At 50.0% G+C, this 19353-nt stretch overlaps 1 protein-coding gene and 1 long non-coding RNA gene across 13 annotated transcripts in view; one reads left to right on the top strand and one right to left on the bottom strand.

The window, feature by feature from the left end:
* The window catches only part of LOC124127574 (ankyrin repeat domain-containing protein 50-like), a 436330-nt gene that overhangs the window by 320913 nt on the left and 96064 nt on the right, over positions 1-19353 (bottom strand). The gene's annotated exons all lie outside the window — the stretch shown is intronic.
* Positions 1325-2646, top strand: LOC124121364. Its single transcript, XR_006858998.2, has 3 exons — positions 1325-1438; positions 1914-1979; positions 2539-2646. It is a non-coding gene; the product is annotated as an uncharacterized LOC124121364 (long non-coding RNA).

Here is a 19353-nt window from a genome sequence, read left to right as displayed (position 1 = left end):
TGCACCAGTTTCAGAGTCTAGTTAAGAGTGTGTTTGGGGAGGGTGGGGACTAAAACATCCAGCGAAGTCACTTGGAACAACAAATAATTTACGATAGGTCGCAGCACTCTACATTTAGTAGCCTGTTATCATCAATTGGCAAAGGCAATATGTACACAGAGAAACCATCAAGACAGTTGTCGATTTGACGATGTAACAATTGTGTAAAATGTCCATTGTCCACAGACGTTGAAATGCACGAGAAATATATTTTCCTCCAGAATTGGTGGGCGTCATATCCTGGTCAAAATATATATAACGATGTGCATTGATCCTCACTCACAACAAATACCTAAGTATAATTTAAATATACAGTAATAACATTGCAGGCAATGCAAACTAGAAAACAATATTCAGTATTTGTCCTGTATGAGCGAAGTAGGTTTGCTATTCACAGTATTGATACTCAAATGCAGATATTATGCAACGCACCAACTTTCGGGGACCATTTCATTGTCATAACGATTCCACCCACAACTAACGGAGTCAGACTAAAATACTAATCATTCCATAATTGGGAATTAAGGGTAGGTAGCTGTTGTAATACCATGTTGTAAAGTTCCAACATAATAAATGCACATATTCTGTGTATTCTGTGTACATCAATATAAACTTACTTGTTTGGGCCTTAGTCCTCATAAAGGTAACATATAAAACCTTTAAAATGACATATGTCTACTAGCCTAGTCGTTATGATATCTGTACTATTGGGATGTTTGGCAAGGAATATAGGACGAGTGCCAATTTCTATCGCTGATGTAGTAATGTTCATTTATGTTGTATGTTGTATGATTATATTATTTATGACAACAAAATAATCTATTCAGTTCCTGCAACTTCAACCAAGAGAAGAGATATATCTCAGCAGTTAGCACAGAGGCAGTGTGCAGCTTAGGTTTATTCAGGAAGTGATTAAATAAATAAAAGCAATCTAAATCTAATAGATATAAGTGATTTCCAAAATGTGTCAGTCACCATGCTATGGTATATTAATAATACCTCTACTGCAACAAGTTATTATAAGTTATGTTCATGAGTGAATAAATTTGAAAGTCACAGATTTGTTGAAGGCAAAAGCTTCTCTGAGGCCAGTAGTTATAATGTTTACCTGCAATATATAGTTTTCTGAACAACATATATGGGGGTTTTGGGTGGTGGGTAGCCTTGTGGTTAAAGTATTCACTCTTCGCGCGGAAAAAACGGGATCGATTCCCCCACATGGGTACAATGTGCGAAGCCCATGTCTAGTGTTCCCCGCCCAGATATTGTTGGAATACTGCTAAGAACCTGTAAAACCCAACTCATCCAACCCAACTGAACAGCATATTTTGTGTTTCAGCCTCGAACGGCTCGAGTCAGGGAGAAAGGGCTGCACAGATGACGACAGTGACGACCCATGGTAGGTGGGAGAACCAAGCAGGTGGTAGATACTGTCACTGTCCAACTTTGTACGAGATGAGGTCAAATCAACATGTAACAAATATAAGCCTGAAAGTTCACTCCAAAAACCTTCATATGAACAGTCTCTACAATAACAAGCTGATAAATGTAGTCTCTTATTATCCTAAAAATTTCTAACAAGTCAATTGTATTGCCAGGACGACAATAAGGCTCAATCCAACAAGCCTGTACAGACGCGCGGCTCAGATGAACAGCAATCTCAATGTTTGTGTTGTATTTATGATAGAATCTAGTCGTTTGAGTGATTTGTTAGTCGCTAGACGACCTTATATTTATACCTCTACTAAGATGAATGGTTTTGAAATTGTATTCATCAGTCAAAATTTTAAAGACACACACTTTGTCGAAAATCTTGTATGTATAATGCTTATTTAGTTTGTATTGTTTTCTGAACAGCATGTTCTGTGTTTCAGCCTCGAGCGACCCGAGTCGGACCACGAGGACACCAGTGACGACCACAAAAAAGCCTGCTACACAGGGTAGGTGGGAGAACCCAGCAGGCAGAAAGCCCACACTTTAATCCCTCCAACAATTAACAAGCTGGGGTATAGACCCGTGGGGGTTCTGACTTGTGTCTTGCATGTCATCATATCCCTGTTGTGTAGATCGGTGCTCATGTTGTCAACCACTGGACTGTCTGGCTGTACCAGACTCCGCGATCTTATTGCTGGCCTACTGCAAACAAACAGACTGACAAACTCCAATGTCATGTCTTATAAGATCTATCTAATATTTCCAAACAGCAACTGTACTGACAGTATCATCTCATAAAGCTCAGTTCATCAAACGTTGACACTCTCCAGCCACACACAGAATAATGTTACAACAACTGTATGTAACAGGAAGATTCCAAACATTGACCACATAATCCTTGATTACATGAACCAGCTGTCGTCCTTCCCCTTGATCCTTGTGTTGTCAGCCATGTTGGAAGTGGTTGATGACGAACCGTGTCACGTGTCACCACGTTGAGGTGTGAACCATGTAGATGTATGACGAAGATGTCTGGAAGTGTACAGAGTTTACTTTGTGTTACAGCGACTCCATCACCAGCAGACTGCGGGGACCTCCATGACGCCAGCAGGAGGGGGAACCTGGAGGAGGTGAAGCGGATCCTGTCTCGGGGCGTGGACGTCAACTTAGGTGGGGAAGGTGGGGCCAGACACCGGTGATGGAGGCAGCACTGTATGGACAGAGAGACGTGGTGGAGCTCCTGGTGAGTGAAGGGGCCGATGTGTCACTGGTGAGCCGGGACGGTAACAACATCCTTCACATCGCCTGTTATAGAGGACACTTGGAGACGGTGAAGTTTGTGCTGTCTCTGCACAGGGTGGACATCGACGCCAGGAACAAATCGGGGAATACGGCGGCCGACCTGGCGAGATCCATGGGACATCCGCGAGTGGCGGATCTCCTGGTGTCCCGCGGCGCTCAGTGACGTCAGTGTCGTGTTTGTGTGGACGGTGGGGGATACCTGACAGTGACGTGGTGTGCCGTTCACGTCGTCGTGTGTACATATGTCTTTATTTACGTGAAACTGTTTGTTGTTTTTGGATGTGATTAAAACTTGTACAAACTTTGTCAGACATTTTGTCATTTGTTGTGTTTGGAAGTTCTCATGATCAGGTAAGAAAATTGTTAACTGAGTGTAAATAGAGACGATGTGTGATTGGTATGTAAGCACCGCACCTCGTGATATGTTCATGCATGTCGTCATATATGTCTGTGTTAATTTTATGCAATAAGTTTGTAATTAATCGTGAAAAACATAAACAAACCTGTTTGTTTACATCTCGCTGCACTCGGTGACCTCAGACCGAGCCAAGGTTCGCCCAGCTGACGTGGCGCCGAATGTACAATGACAGTGACGTCACACTGTCGATGACGTCACGGAATTCCAGCTGCCTGCTTTTTTCTCTGCTAATTTCGATATCGGTAATTCCCAGGGCGGCACAATGCTGGCTTCGCGATGTATGCAAGTACAGCACAGGCCTCATGTGATTAACAAATGGAGATATGTTGCATATTATTGATATAATTTAAAAATAAATATTTCTGATTGGCGAGATATTTATTTTCGAGATATTATAGAGAAAAATCAGTTTTCGTCATTTACGGCAGGCTATTGTTTGCATCGAATGTATGGCAGACAGACAGACAGACACACAGACAATTTATTCAATAAAAGGCCACTGGCCCAAAAAACACACATATGCAGGAATACATTAAGCCTGCGCAAAATGACATATTTACAAACTGGGAAAATTTACATTATTTAATTTTTTATTATACTTATAAATTCGCAGTGGATTATTTACTATTTACCCTAAGTTGATGAGATTGGGAAAAAAATACATATTTTATATAAGGTGTCATATGCATCTGAGGAAATAATAGAGATAAAGTTATGCTGAAGATTAGAGGTAATATTTTTATCTAAAAGTGCATTACGAAGGGAGCTGTATGATTCACAAATTAATAATAAGTCTTTCTTCATATGGCTAGGCATGGTATCTTCCAGTATTTACTGCTATTACTAAGTTACTTAAAATCCTTTTTAAGTGAGATGGAAGTGGTGAATTTAAGTAATATTCAACATTTAGTAGCGATTTAAAATGTTTATAGGAATGAGAGTCAGATAAACTGTTCATATTTACACTCCAGGTTTGCTGCAGGTTGTCAAATAGTCTCTGTTTAAACATGGAAATAAAAACAATTTTATCACCAACTCCTTGTGCTGCCCATGCATATCCAAATCCAAATCTGAAGAAAATATTTTTAATGTGTGTGCGACCAGGTGGTGCGACCTGAATCATCCAGAACAGCTAGGATCCTGTAACACTGATATATGGTAGTCTCTCCGGGCTCAGTTGTATTAGCCTGCAGGAGTACTTCACAGCTCTTGTCATATATGTAAGCTGTAAAGGAGCTCTACCACACTCACTAAGCACCATCACATTACATGTATTTCTTGACACTTTAAGAACTGATTTGCACACCGTAACTTGAATATCCTCATTGATTTTGCTGTTATTAACATCCCAGATTTCAGAGCCACAGCACAGGATAGGAGTTACACTACTATCAATAATTTTGAATAAATCTTTGCATTGAATATCACAAAGTTTCTTCTGATATCTATTTATGGCAAACACAGCTTTGGGATTCTGAGCAGCTAAACATGTTTCAGGCTGGGTCCACACAAGTTTGGGGGTGAACATAATTCCTAAATACCTGTAAAATGGAACAACATCAATGCTTTCACCATTATATGACCACTTTTCACAACTTCTTAGGGGACCACCTTTTCTAAATACCATTACCTTTGTCTGCTCTAGATTGACTTTCATACCAGTTTGTAAACAGAATAAGTGTAGAGCATCAATTTTCTTTTGTAGTTGAACTGCTGAATATGATACAGATGAAACATCATCTGCAAACATTATGGCAGAAACATTTTTAAAATCTTGTGATATAAAAACACCTTCTCCTCCACAGTCTTCAAGTTGAGTTAAAAGCTTGTTTATGCATATCATAAATAGTTGTGGACTCAAAATACAGCTCTGCCGAGTGTCAGTATTACATTTAAAATAATCAGTTAGTCCAGTTGAAGCCCCTACACAAGCACACAGACTTGAATACATTGATGAAATTATGTTGAACAGTTTACCCTTGATTCAAACATCATGTAGGCTTTTCAGTAGATTATCATGTCTTATGGTGTCAAATGCCTTTGAAAAGTCAACAAAGAGGCAGTAAAATCTCCCGTTTCTTCTCCCTGCATATTTGTTGTCAATAGTTGAATAATTGGACCTAAATCCTGCTTGTAGTTCATCAATTATGTTATTTTTCTCACAAAAATTCTTAAGTCTCCAGTTTATGATAGAGTTAAATATTTTACACAAGTTATCAATCAAGGATATTCCCCTGCAGTTGTTTACATCATGCTTGTCTCAAGACTTAAAAAGAGGGCAAATGATACTTCTATTCCAAGCATTTGGAAACACACCATTGTCAAGTATTTCATTAAAGAGAGCAGTCAATGTAGGTAAAGTTATATTTTTTGTATTCTTGAAATATTCAGAGACAATACCAACAGGTCCTGGTCCCTGTTCCACAAAGCGATCTTAGTGCTAATTCTGTCGTAAGTCTATGTTAAAGTATGGGAGTTACGATCATCTTAGCGCTAAGTCTGTCGTAAGTCTATGTTAAAGTATGGGAGTTACGATCATCTTAGCGCTAAGTCTGTCGTAAGTCTATGTTAAAGTATGGGAGTTACGATCATCTTAGTGCTAAGTCTGTCGTAAGTCTATGTTAAAGTATGGGAGTTACGATCATCTTAGCGCTACGATCACTTTGCGGAACGGGGCCCTGGTGATTTATTATTTGCAAGCTTTTGGATATGTTGTTCAACTTCTTGATTTGTTTTAGATTGATTTAATTCTTCATGTGCCGGGGTATCATCTGTTACATAATTATCTGTGTCCATTGGTGGAGGTAAGATGGGTTTATTTTCTGAGTCGAGGAGGGAAGAAAAGTGCTTCATCTATTCATCAGTTCTAATTCCAATCCCCATCACTGACCCACCACTCCCCATCACTGATCCACCACTCCCAATCACAAACCAACAACTCCCTTTCAGTGACCGACCACTCCCTGTCACTGACGGACCACTTCCTTTCACTGATCCATCACTCCTCATCACTGACCCACCACTCCCCATCACTTACCGGCCGCTCCCCATCACTGACCCATCACTCCTCATCACTGATCCACCACTTCCCATCACTGATCAACCACTCCCCATCACTGACCCACCACTCCCCATCACTCCCCAACACTCACCCACCACTCCCCATCACTGACCCACCACTCCCCATCACTGACCCATCACTCCCCATCACTGACCCACCACTTCCCATCACTGATCTACCACTCCCCATCACTGACCCACCACTCCCCATCACTGACCAACCACTCCCTATCACTGACCCACCACTCCCCATCACTTCCCATCACTGACCGACCACTCCCTTTCCCTGATCCACCACTCCCTTTCATTGATCCACCACTTCCATTCACTGACCGACCACTTCCATTCATTGACCGACCACTCCCCATCACTGATCCACCACTTCCATTCACTGACCGACCACTTCCTTTCACTGACCCACCACTTCCATTCACTGACCGACCACTTCCATTCACTGACCCAACACTCCCTATCATTGATCCACCACTTCCATTCACTGACCGACCACTCCCTATCACTGACCCACCACTCGCATTCATTGACCGGCCACTTCCATTCACTGACCGACCACTTCCCATCATTGATCAACCACTTCCATTCACTGACCGACCACTTCCATTCACTCAGCGACCACTTCCATTCACTCACCGACCACTTCCATTCACTGACCGACCACTTCCATTCACTGACCGACCACTTCTCATCATTGATCCACCACTTCCATTCACTCACCGACCACTTCCATTCAATGACCGGCCACTTCCATTCACTCACCGACCACTTCCCATCATTGATCCACCACTTCCATTCACTGACCGACCACTTCCATTCACTGACCGACCACTTCCATTCACTGACCGACCACTTCTCATCATTGATCAACCACTTCCATTCACTGACCGACCACTTCCATTCACTCACCGACCACTCCCCATCATTGATCCACCACTTCCATTCACTGACTGACCACTTCCATTCACTGACTGACCACTTCCATTCACTGACCGACCACTTCCCATCATTGATCAACCACTTCCATTCACTGACCGACCACTTCCACTCACTGACCGACCACTCCCCATCATTGATCCACCACTTCCATTCACTGACCGACCACTCCCCATCACTGACCCACCACTCCCATTCCTTGACCGACCACTTTCATTCACTGACCGACCACTTCCCATCATTGATCAACCACTTCCATTCACTGACCGACTACTTCCATTCACTGACCCACCACTTCCACTCACTGACTGACCATTCCCCATCATTGATCAACCACTTCCATTCACTGACCGACCACTTCCATTCACTCACCGACCACTTCCATTTACTGACCAACCACTTCCCATCATTGATCAACCACTTCCATTCACTGACCGACCACTTCCCATCATTGATCAACCACTTCCATTCACTGACCGAACACTTCCATTCACTGACCGAACACTTCCATTCACTGACCCACCACTTCCATTCACTGACCGACCACTCCCCATCATTGATCAACCACTTCCATTCACTGAACTACTTCCATTCACTGACCGACCACTTCCATTTACTGACCAACCACTTCCCATCATTGATCAACCACTTCCATTTACTTACCGACCACTTCCATTCACTGACCGACCACTTCCATTCACTGACCGACCACTCCCCATCATTGATCCACCACTTCCCATCACTGACTCACCACTACCCATCCCTGACCCACAACTCCCTTTCATTGATCCACCACTCCCCACCAATGACCCACCACTTCCCATCAATGACCGGCCACTTCCATTCACTGACCGACCACTCCCCATTACTCACCCACCACTCCCTTTCATTGACCGACCACTTCCATTCACTGACCGACCACTTCCCATCATTAATCAACGACTTCCATTCACTGACCGACCACTTCCATTCACTGACCGACCACTTCCATTCACTGACCGACCACTCCCCATCATTGATCCACCACTTCCATTCACTGACCGACCACTTCCCATCATTGATCAACCACTTCCATTCACTGACCGACCACTTCCATTCACTGACCCACCACTTCCGTTCACTGACCGACCACTCCCCATCATTGATCCACCACTTCCCATCACTGACCCACCACTCCCTTTCATTGATCCACCACCCCACATCACTGACCGACCACTCCCCATCACTGACCAACCACTTCCCATCACTGACCCAACACTTCCCATCACTGACTCACCACTCCCCATCCCTGACCCACAACTCCCTTTCATTGATCCACCACTCCCCACCACTGACCCACCACTTCCCATCAATGACCGGCCACTTCCATTCACTGACCGACCACTCCCCATTACTCACCCACCACTCCCTTTCATTGACCGACCACTTCCATTCACTGACCGACCACTTCCCATCATTAATCAACCACTTCCATTCACTGACCGACCACTTCCATTCACTGACCGACCACTTCCATTCACTGACCGACCACTCCCCATCATTGATCCACCACTTCCATTCACTGACCCACGAATACCCATCACTGGCCCACCACTCCCTTTTTGATTGACCGACCACTTCCATTCACTGACCCACCACTCCCTATCACTGACCCACCACTACCTTTTTGATTGACCGTCCACTTCCATTCACTCACCCACCACTCCCTTTCATTGACCGACCACTTCCATTCACTGACCGACCACTTCCCATCATTGATTAACCACTTCCATTCACTGACCACCACTTCCCATCACTGACCGACCACTCCCCATCACTGACCCACCACTTCCATTCACTGACCCACCTCCCCCCATCACTGACCCATCACTCTCCATCACTGACCCATCACTCCCCGTCACTGATCCATCACTTCCCATCACTGACCCATCACTCCCCATCACTGGCCCACCACTCCCCATCACTGATCCATCACTTCCCATCACTGACCCACCACTCCCCATCACTGACCCATCACTCCCCATCACTGACCCATCACTCCCCATCACTGATCGATCACTTCCCATCACTGACCCATCACTCCCCATCACTGGCCCACCACTCCCCCTCACTGATCCATCACTTCCCATCACTGACCGACCACTTCCATTCACTGACCGACCACTCCCCATCATTGATCCACCACTTCCATTCACTGACCGACCACTTCCCATCATTGATCAACCACTTCCATTCACTGACCGACCACTTCCATTCACTGACCCACCACTTCCATTCACTGACCGACCACTCCCCATCATTGATCCACCACTTCCCATCACTGACCCACCACTCCCTTTCATTGATCCACCACCCCACATCACTGACCGACCACTCCCCATCACTGACCAACCACTTCCCATCACTGACCCAACACTTCCCATCACTGACTCACCACTCCCCATCCCTGACCCACAACTCCCTTTCATTGATCCACCACTCCCCACCACTGACCCACCACTTCCCATCAATGACCGGCCACTTCCATTCACTGACCGACCACTCCCCATTACTCACCCACCACTCCCTTTCATTGACCGACCACTTCCATTCACTGACCGACCACTTCCCATCATTAATCAACCACTTCCATTCACTGACCGACCACTTCCATTCACTGACCGACCACTTCCATTCACTCACCGACCACTCCCCATCATTGATCCACCACTTCCATTCACTGACCCACCAATACCCATCACTGGCCCACCACTCCCTTTTTGATTGACCGACCACTTCCATTCACTGACCCACCACTCCCCATCACTGACCCACCACTACCTTTTTGATTGACCGTCCACTTCCATTCACTCACCCACCACTCCCTTTCATTGACCGACCACTTCCATTCACTGACCGACCACTTCCCATCATTGATCAACCACTTCCATTCACTGACCACCACTTCCCATCACTGACCGACCACTCCCCATCACTGACCCACCACTTCCATTCACTGACCAACCTCCCCCCATCACTGACCCATCACTCTCCATCACTGACCCATCACTCCCCGTCACTGATCCATCACTCCCCATCACTGATCCATCACTCCCCATCACTGACCCATCACTCCCCATCACTGACCTATCACTCCCCATCCCTGACCCACCACATCCCATCATTGACCCACGACTCCCCATCACTGACCCACCACTCCCAATCACTGACCTACCACTCCCCATCACTGACCCATCACTCCCCATCACTGATCCATCACTCCCCATCACTGATCCATCATTCCCCATCACTGACCCACGACTCCCCATCACTGACCCACCACTCCTCATCACTGACCCACCACATCCCATCACTGACCCATGACTCCCCATCACTGACCCACCACTCTCCATTACTGACCCATCACTCCCCATCACTGATCCATCACTTCCCATCACTGACCCATCAGATCCCATCACTGACCCACCACTCCCCATCACTGACCCACCTCTTCTCATCACTGACCCACCACATCCAATCACTGACCCACCACTCCCCATCACTGACCACAACACCTCATCACTGACCCATCACTGATCCATCACTCCCCATCACTGATCCATCACTCCCCATCACTAACCCGCCACTCCCCATCACTGACCCATCACTCCCCATCACTGACCCATCACCCCCCATCACCGATCCATCACTTCCCATCACTGACCCATCACTCCCCATCACTGGCCCACCACTCCCCCTCACTGATCCATCACTCCCCATCACTGACCCACCACTCCCCATCACTGACCCACCACTCCCCATCACTGACCCATCACTCCCCATCACTGATCCATCACTCACCATCACTGACCCATCACTCCCCATCACTGACCCACCACATCCCATCATTGACCCACGGCTCCCCATCACTGACCCACCACTCCCAATCACTGACCCACCACTCCCCATCACTGACCCATCACTCACCATCACTGATCCATCACTCCCCAACACTGACCCATTTCTCCCTTCACTGATCCATCACTCCCCATCACTGATCCATCACTCCCCATCACTGACCCATCACTCCCCATCACTGACCCACCACATCCCATCATTGACCCACGGCTCCCCATCACTGACCCACCACTCCCAATCACTGACCCACCACTCCCCATCACTGACCCATCACTGCCCATCACTGATCCATCACTCCCCAACACTGACCCATCACTCCCCATCACTGATCCATCACTCCCCATCACTGATCCATCACTCCCCATCACTGACCTATCACTCCCCATCCCTGACCCACCACATCCCATCATTGACCCACGACTCCCCATCACTGACCCACCACTCCCAATCACTGACCTACCACTCCCCATCACTGACCCATTACTCCCCATCACTGATCCATCACTCCCCATCACTGATCCATCATTCCACATCACTGACCCACGACTCCCCATCACTGACCCACCACTCCTCATCACTGACCCACCACATCCCATCACTGACCCATGACTCCCCATCACTGACCCACCACTCTCCATTACTGACCCATCACTCCCCATCACTGATCCATCACTTCCCATCACTGACCCACCACATCCCACCACTGACCCACCACTTCCCATCACTGACCCACCTCTTCTCATCACTGACCCACCACATCCCATCACTGACCCACCACTCCCCATCACTGACCACAACTCCTCATCACTGACCCATCACTGATCCATCACTCCCCATCACTGATCCATCACTCCCCATCACTAACCCGCCACTCCCCATCACTGACCCATCACTCCCCATCACTGACCCATCAACCCCCATCACTGATCCATCACTTCCCATCACTGACCCATCACTCCCCATCACTGGCCCACCGCTCCCCCTCACTGATCCATCACTTCACATCACTGACCCATCACTCCCCATCACTGACCCATCACTCCCCATCACTGACCCATCACTCCCCATCACTGATCCATCACTCCCCATTACTGACCCACCACTCCCCATCACTGATCCATCACTTCCCATCACTGACCCATCACTCCCCATCACTGGCACACCACTCCCCCTCACTGATCCATCACTCCCCATCACTGACCCATCACTCCCCATCACTGACCAGCCACTTCCCATCACTGACCGACCACTCCCTTTCATTGGCCGACCACTTCCCATCATGACCCACCAGTCCCCATCACTGACCCACCACTTCCATTCACTGACCCACCTCCCCCCATCACTCTCCATCACTTCCCATCACTCCCCGTCACTGATCCATCACTTCCCATCACTGACCCATCACTCCCCATCACTGGCCCACCACTCCCCCTCACTGATCCATCACTTCCCATCACTGACCCACCACTCCCCATCACTGACCAATCACTCCCCATCACTGACCCATCACTCCCCATCACTGATCCATCACTTCCCATCACTGACCCATCACTCCCCATCACTGGCCCACCACTCCCCCTCACTGATCCATCACTTCCCATCACTGACCCACCACTCCCCATCACTGATCCATCACTCCCCATCACTGACCCACCACTCCCCATCACTGACCCATCACTCCCCATCACTGACCCACCACATCCCATCATTGAACCATGACTCCCCATCACTGACCCACCACTCCCCATCACTGACCCACCACTCCCCATCACTGACCCATCACTCCCCATCACTGATCCATCACTCCCCATCACTGATCCATCACTCCCCAACGCTGACCCATCACTCCCCATCACTGATCCATCACTCCCCATCACTGATCCATCATTCCCCATCACTGACCCACGACTCCCCATCACTGACCCACAACTCCTCATCACTGACCCACCACATCCCATCACTGACCCATCATTCCCCATCACTGACCCACCACTCTCCATTACTGACCCATCACTCCCCATCACTGATCCATCACTTCCCATCACTGACCCACCACATCCCATCACTGACCCACCACTCCCCATCACTGACCCACCTCTTCTCTTCACTTACCCACCACATCCCATCACTGACCCATCACTCCCCATCACTGACCACAACTCCTCATCACTGACCCATCACTGATCCATCACTCCCCATCACTGATCCATCACTCCCCATCACTGATCCATCACTCCCCATCACTAACCCATCACTCCCCATCACTGACCCATCACCCCCATCACTGATCCATCACTTCCCATCACTGACCCATCACTCCCCATCACTGGCCCACCCCTCCCCCTCACTGATCCATCACTTCCCATCACTGACCCATCACACCCCATCACTGACCCATCACTCCCCATCACTGGCACACCACTCCCCCTCACTGATCCATCACTCCCCATCACTGACCCATCACTCCCCATCACTGACCAGCCACTTCCCATCACTGACCGACCACTCCCTTTCATTGGCCGACCACTTCCCATCATTGACCCACCACTCCCCTTCACTGACCCACCACTCTCAATCACTGACCCATCTCTCTACATCACTGACCCACCACTCCCCATCACTGACCCACCACTCCCCATCACTGACCCATCACTCACCCATCACTCACCCACCAATCCCCATCACTGACCTACCCCTCGCTTCATTGACCGACCACTCCCCATCACTGATCCACCACTCCCTTTCACTGACTGACCACTCCCTTTCATTGACCGACCACTTCCATTCACTGACCGACCACTTCCCATCATTGATCCACCACTTCCCATCACTGACCGACCACTCCCCATCACTGACCCACCACTCCCTTTCATTGACCGACAACTCCCCATCATTGACCCACCACTCCGCATCACTGACACACCACTCCCCATCATTTACCGACCACTCCCCATCATTAACCCACCACTCCCTAGCACCGACCCACCTCTTCTCATAACTGACCAACCACATCCCATCACTAATCCATCACACCCCATCACTGACGCACCACCCCCCATCACTGGCCCACCGCTCCCCATCACTGGCCCACCACTCCTTATCACTGACCCACCACTCCTTATCACTGACCCATCACTCCTTATCACTGACCCATCACTCTCCATCACTGACCCACCACTCTCCATCACTGACCCACCACTCTCAATAATTGACCAACCACTTCCCATCACTAACCCAACATACCCCATGACTGACTCACCGCTCCCCATAACTAACCCACCACTCCCCATGACCGACCCACCACTCCTCATCACTGACTAACCGCTCCCCATTACTGAGCCACCTCTCCCAATAACTAGCCCACCACTCCCCATCACTGACCCACCACTCCTCATCACTGACCCATGACTCCCCAGCAGTGACCGACCTTTCCCATCACTGACCCGCCACTCCCTATCATTGACCCACTACACCCCATGACTGACCGACCACTTCCAATGACTGACCAATCTCTCCCCATCACTGACCCACCACTTCCCATCACTGACCGACCACTCCCCATCACTGACCCATCACTTCCCATCACTGACCGACCACTTCCCCTCACTGATCCATCACACCCCATCACTGACGCACAACTCCCCATCGCTGGCCAACCGCTCCCCCTAAATGACCCATCAATGGCCCACCACTCCTTATCACTGACCCATCACTCTCCATCACTGACCCACCACTCTCCATCACTGACCCACCACTCTCAACAATTGACCAACCACTTCCCATCACTAACCAATCATGCCCCATGACTGACTCACCGCTCCCCATAACTAACCCACCACTCCCCATGACTGACTCACCACTCCCCATGACTGACCCATAAGTCCCCACGACTGACCCACCACTCCCCATCACTGACCAACGACTCCCCAGCACTGACCCACCTTTCCCACCACTGACCCACCACTTCCTATCATTGACCCACCACTTCCCACGACTGACCTGCCTTCCCCATCACTTGGCCACCAATCCCCATTACTGAGCGCAACTCCCCATGACTGACCCACCACTTCCCATCACTGGCCCACCACTTCCCATCACTGACCCGCCGATCCCCATCAATGGGGCACCAATCCCCATTACTGAGCGCAACTCCCCATGAGTGACCCACCACTTCCCATCACTGGCCCACCACTTCCCATCACTGACCCGCCACTCCTCATCATTGGCCCACCATTCCCAATCACTGACCCACAACTCCGAATCATTGACCCACCGCTCCCTGTCACTGGCCTACCACTCCCCATGACTAACACACCACTCCCAATCACTGAGCCACCCCTCCCAATCATTGATCCACCACTTCCCATCACTGATCCATCACACACCATCACTGACGCCCCGCTCCCCATCACTGGCCCACCACTCCCCATAACTGACTCACCACTCCTCATCACTGACACACCACATCCCATCACTGGCCAACCACTCTCTATCAGTGGCAAATAACTCCCCAATCACTGACCCCCAATTCCTCATCACTGACCCACCAGTCCCTATCACTGGCCATCCACCCCCGATCACATTTCTACCACTCCTCATCACTGACCCATCACTCCCCATAACTAACCCATCACTCCCCATGACCCACCTCTTCTCATCACTGACCCACCACATCCCATCACTGACCCATCACTCCCCATCACTGACCACAACTCCTCATCACTGACCCATCACTGATCCATCACTCCCCATCACTGATCCATCACTCCCCATCACTAACCCGCCACTCCCCATCACTGACCCATCACTCCCCATCACTGACCCATCACCCCCCATCACTGATCCATCACTTCCCATCACTGACCCATCACTCCCCAGCACTGGCCCACCACTCCCCCTCACTGATCCATCACTTCCCATCACTGACCCATCACTCCCCATCACTGACCCATCACTCCCCATCACTGACCCATCACTCCCCCTCACTGATCCATCACTCCCCATTACTGACCCACCACTCCCTATCACTGACCAGCCACTTCCCATCACTGACCGACCACTCAATTTCATTGGCCGACCATTTCCCATCACTGACCCACCACTCCCCTTCACTGACCCACCACTCTCAATCACTGACCCATCTCTCTACATCACTGACACACCACTCCCCATCACTGACCCACCACTCCCCATCACTGACCCAACACTCACCCATCACTCACCCACCAATCCCCATCACTGACCCACCCCTCGCTTCATTGACCGACCACTCCCCATCACTGATCCACCACTCCCTTTCACTGACTGACCACTCCCTTTCATTGACCCACCACTCCCCATCACTGACCCACCACTCCCTTTCATTGACCGACCTCTCCCTTTCATTGACCGACCACTTCCATTCACTGACCGACCACTTCCCATCATTGATCCACCACTTCCCATCACTGACCGACCACTCCCCATCACTGACCCACCACTCCCTTTCATTGACCGACAACTCCCCATCATTGACCCACCACTCCGCATCACTGACACACCACTCCCCATCATTTATCGACCACTCCCCATCATTAACCCACCACTCCCTAGCACCGACCCACCTCTTCTCATAACTGACCAACCACATCCCATCACTAATCCATCACACCCCATCACTGACGCACCACTCCCCATCACTGGCCCACCGCTCCCCATCACTGGCCCACCACTCCTTATCACTGACCCATCACTCCTAATCACTGACCCTTCACTCTCGATTACTGACCCACCACTCTCCATCACTGACCCACCACTCTCAATAATTGACCAACCACTTCCCATCACTAACCCAACATACCCCATGACTGACTCACCGCTCCCCATAACTAACCCACCACTCCCCATGACCGACCCACCACTCCTCATCACTGACTAACCGCTCCCCATTACTGAGCCACCTCTCCCAATAACTAGCCCACCACTCCCCATCACTGACCCACCACTCCTTATCACTGACCCATCACTCCTAATCACTGACCCTTCACTCTCGATTACTGACCCACCACTCTTCATCACTGACCCACCACTCTCAATAATTGACCAACCACTTCCCATCACTAACCCAACATACCCCATGACTGACTCACCGCTCCCCATAACTAACCCACCACTCCCCATGACCGACCCACCACTCCTCATCACTGACTAACCGCTCCCCATTACTGAGCCACCTCTCCCAATAACTAGCCCACCACTCCCCATCACTGACCCACCACTCCTCATCACTGACCCATGACTCCCCAGCAGTGACCGACCTTTCCCATCACTGACCCGCCACTCCCTATCATTGACCCACTACACCCCATGACTGACCGACCACTTCCAATGACTGATCAATCTCTCCCCATCACTGACCCACCACTTCCCATCACTGACCGACCACTCCCCATCACTGACCCATCACTTCCCATCACTGACCGACCACATCCCCTCACTGATCCATCACACCCCATCACTTACGCACAACACCCCATCGCTGGCCAACCGCTCCCCCTAAATGACCCATCAATGGCCCAACACTCCTTATCACTGACCCATCACTCTCCATCACTGACCCACCACTCTCCATCACTGACCCACCACTCTCAACAATTGACCAACCACTTCCCATCACTAACCAATCATACCCCATGACTGACTCACCGCTCCCCATAACTAACCCACCACTCCCCATGACTGACTCACCACTCCCCATGACTGACCCATAAGTCCCCACGACTGACCCACCACTCCCCATCACTGACCAACGACTCCCCAGCACTGACCCACCTTTCCCACCACTGACCCACCACTCCCTATCATTGACCCACCACTTCCCACGACTGACCTGCCTTCCCCATCACTTGGCCACCAATCCCCATTACTGAGCGCAACTCCCCATGACTGACCCACCACTTCCCATCACTGGCCCACCACTTCCCATCACTGACCCGCCGATCCCCATCAATGGGGCACCAATCCCCATTACTGAGCGCAACTCCCCATGACTGACCCACCACTTCCCATCACTGGCCCACCACTTCCCATCACTGACCCGCCACTCCTCATCATTGGCCCACCATTCCCAATCACTGACCCACAACTCCGAATCATTGACCCACCGCTCCCTGTCACTGGCCTACCACTCCCCATGACTAACACACCACTCCCAATCACTGAGCCACCCCTCCCAATCATTGATCCACTACTTCCCATCACTGATCCATCACACACCATCACTGACGCCCCGCTCCCCATCACTGGCCCACCACTCCCCATAACTGACTCACCACTCCTCATCACTGACACACCGCATCCCATCACTGGCCAACCACACTCTATCAGTGGCAAATAACTCCCCAATCACTGACCCCCAATTCCTCATCACTGACCCACCACTCCCTATCACTGGCCATCCACCCCCGATCACTTTTCTACCACTCCTCATCACTGACCCATCACTCCCCATAACTAACCCATCACTCCCCATGACTGACTCACCACTCCCCATGACTGACCCATAAGTCCCCACGACTGACCCACCACTCCTCATCACTGACCAACCGCTCCCCATTACTGACCCACCACTCCCAATAACCAGCCCACCACTCCCCATCACTGACCCACCCCTCCTCATCACTGACCCATGACTCCCCAGCTGTGACCCACCTTTCCCATCACTGACCCACCACTCCCTATCATTGACCCACTACACCCCATGACTGACCGACCACTTCCAATGACTGACCAATCTCTCCCCATCACTGACCCACCACTTCCCATCACTGACGCACCACTCCCCATCATTGACCCACCACTCTCCACCACTGACCCACCTCTCTCCATCACTGACTCACCACTTCCCATCACTGACCGACCACTTCCCATGACTGACCCATCTCTCCCCATCACTGACCCACCACTCCTCATCACTGACCAACCGCTCCCCATTACTGACCCACCACTCCCAATAACTAGCCCACCACTCCCCATCACTGACCCACCACTCCTCATCACTGACCAACGACTCCAAAGCACTGACCCACCTTTCCCATCACTGACCCACCACTCCCTATCACTAACCCACCACTTCCCATGACTGACCTGCCGCTCACCATCACTTGGCCACCAATCCCCATTACTGAGCGCAACTCCCCATGACTGACCCACCACTTCCCATCACTGGCCCACAACTCCGAATCATTGACCCACCGCTTCACATGACTGGCCCACCA

The sequence above is a fragment of the Haliotis rufescens genome, unplaced genomic scaffold, assembly GCF_023055435.1.
Source record: "Haliotis rufescens isolate VD_foot unplaced genomic scaffold, xgHalRufe1.0.p SCAF_24, whole genome shotgun sequence".
NCBI classification, from domain to species: domain Eukaryota; kingdom Metazoa; phylum Mollusca; class Gastropoda; order Lepetellida; family Haliotidae; genus Haliotis; species Haliotis rufescens.
This window is presented reverse-complemented; position numbering and strand designations above follow the sequence as displayed.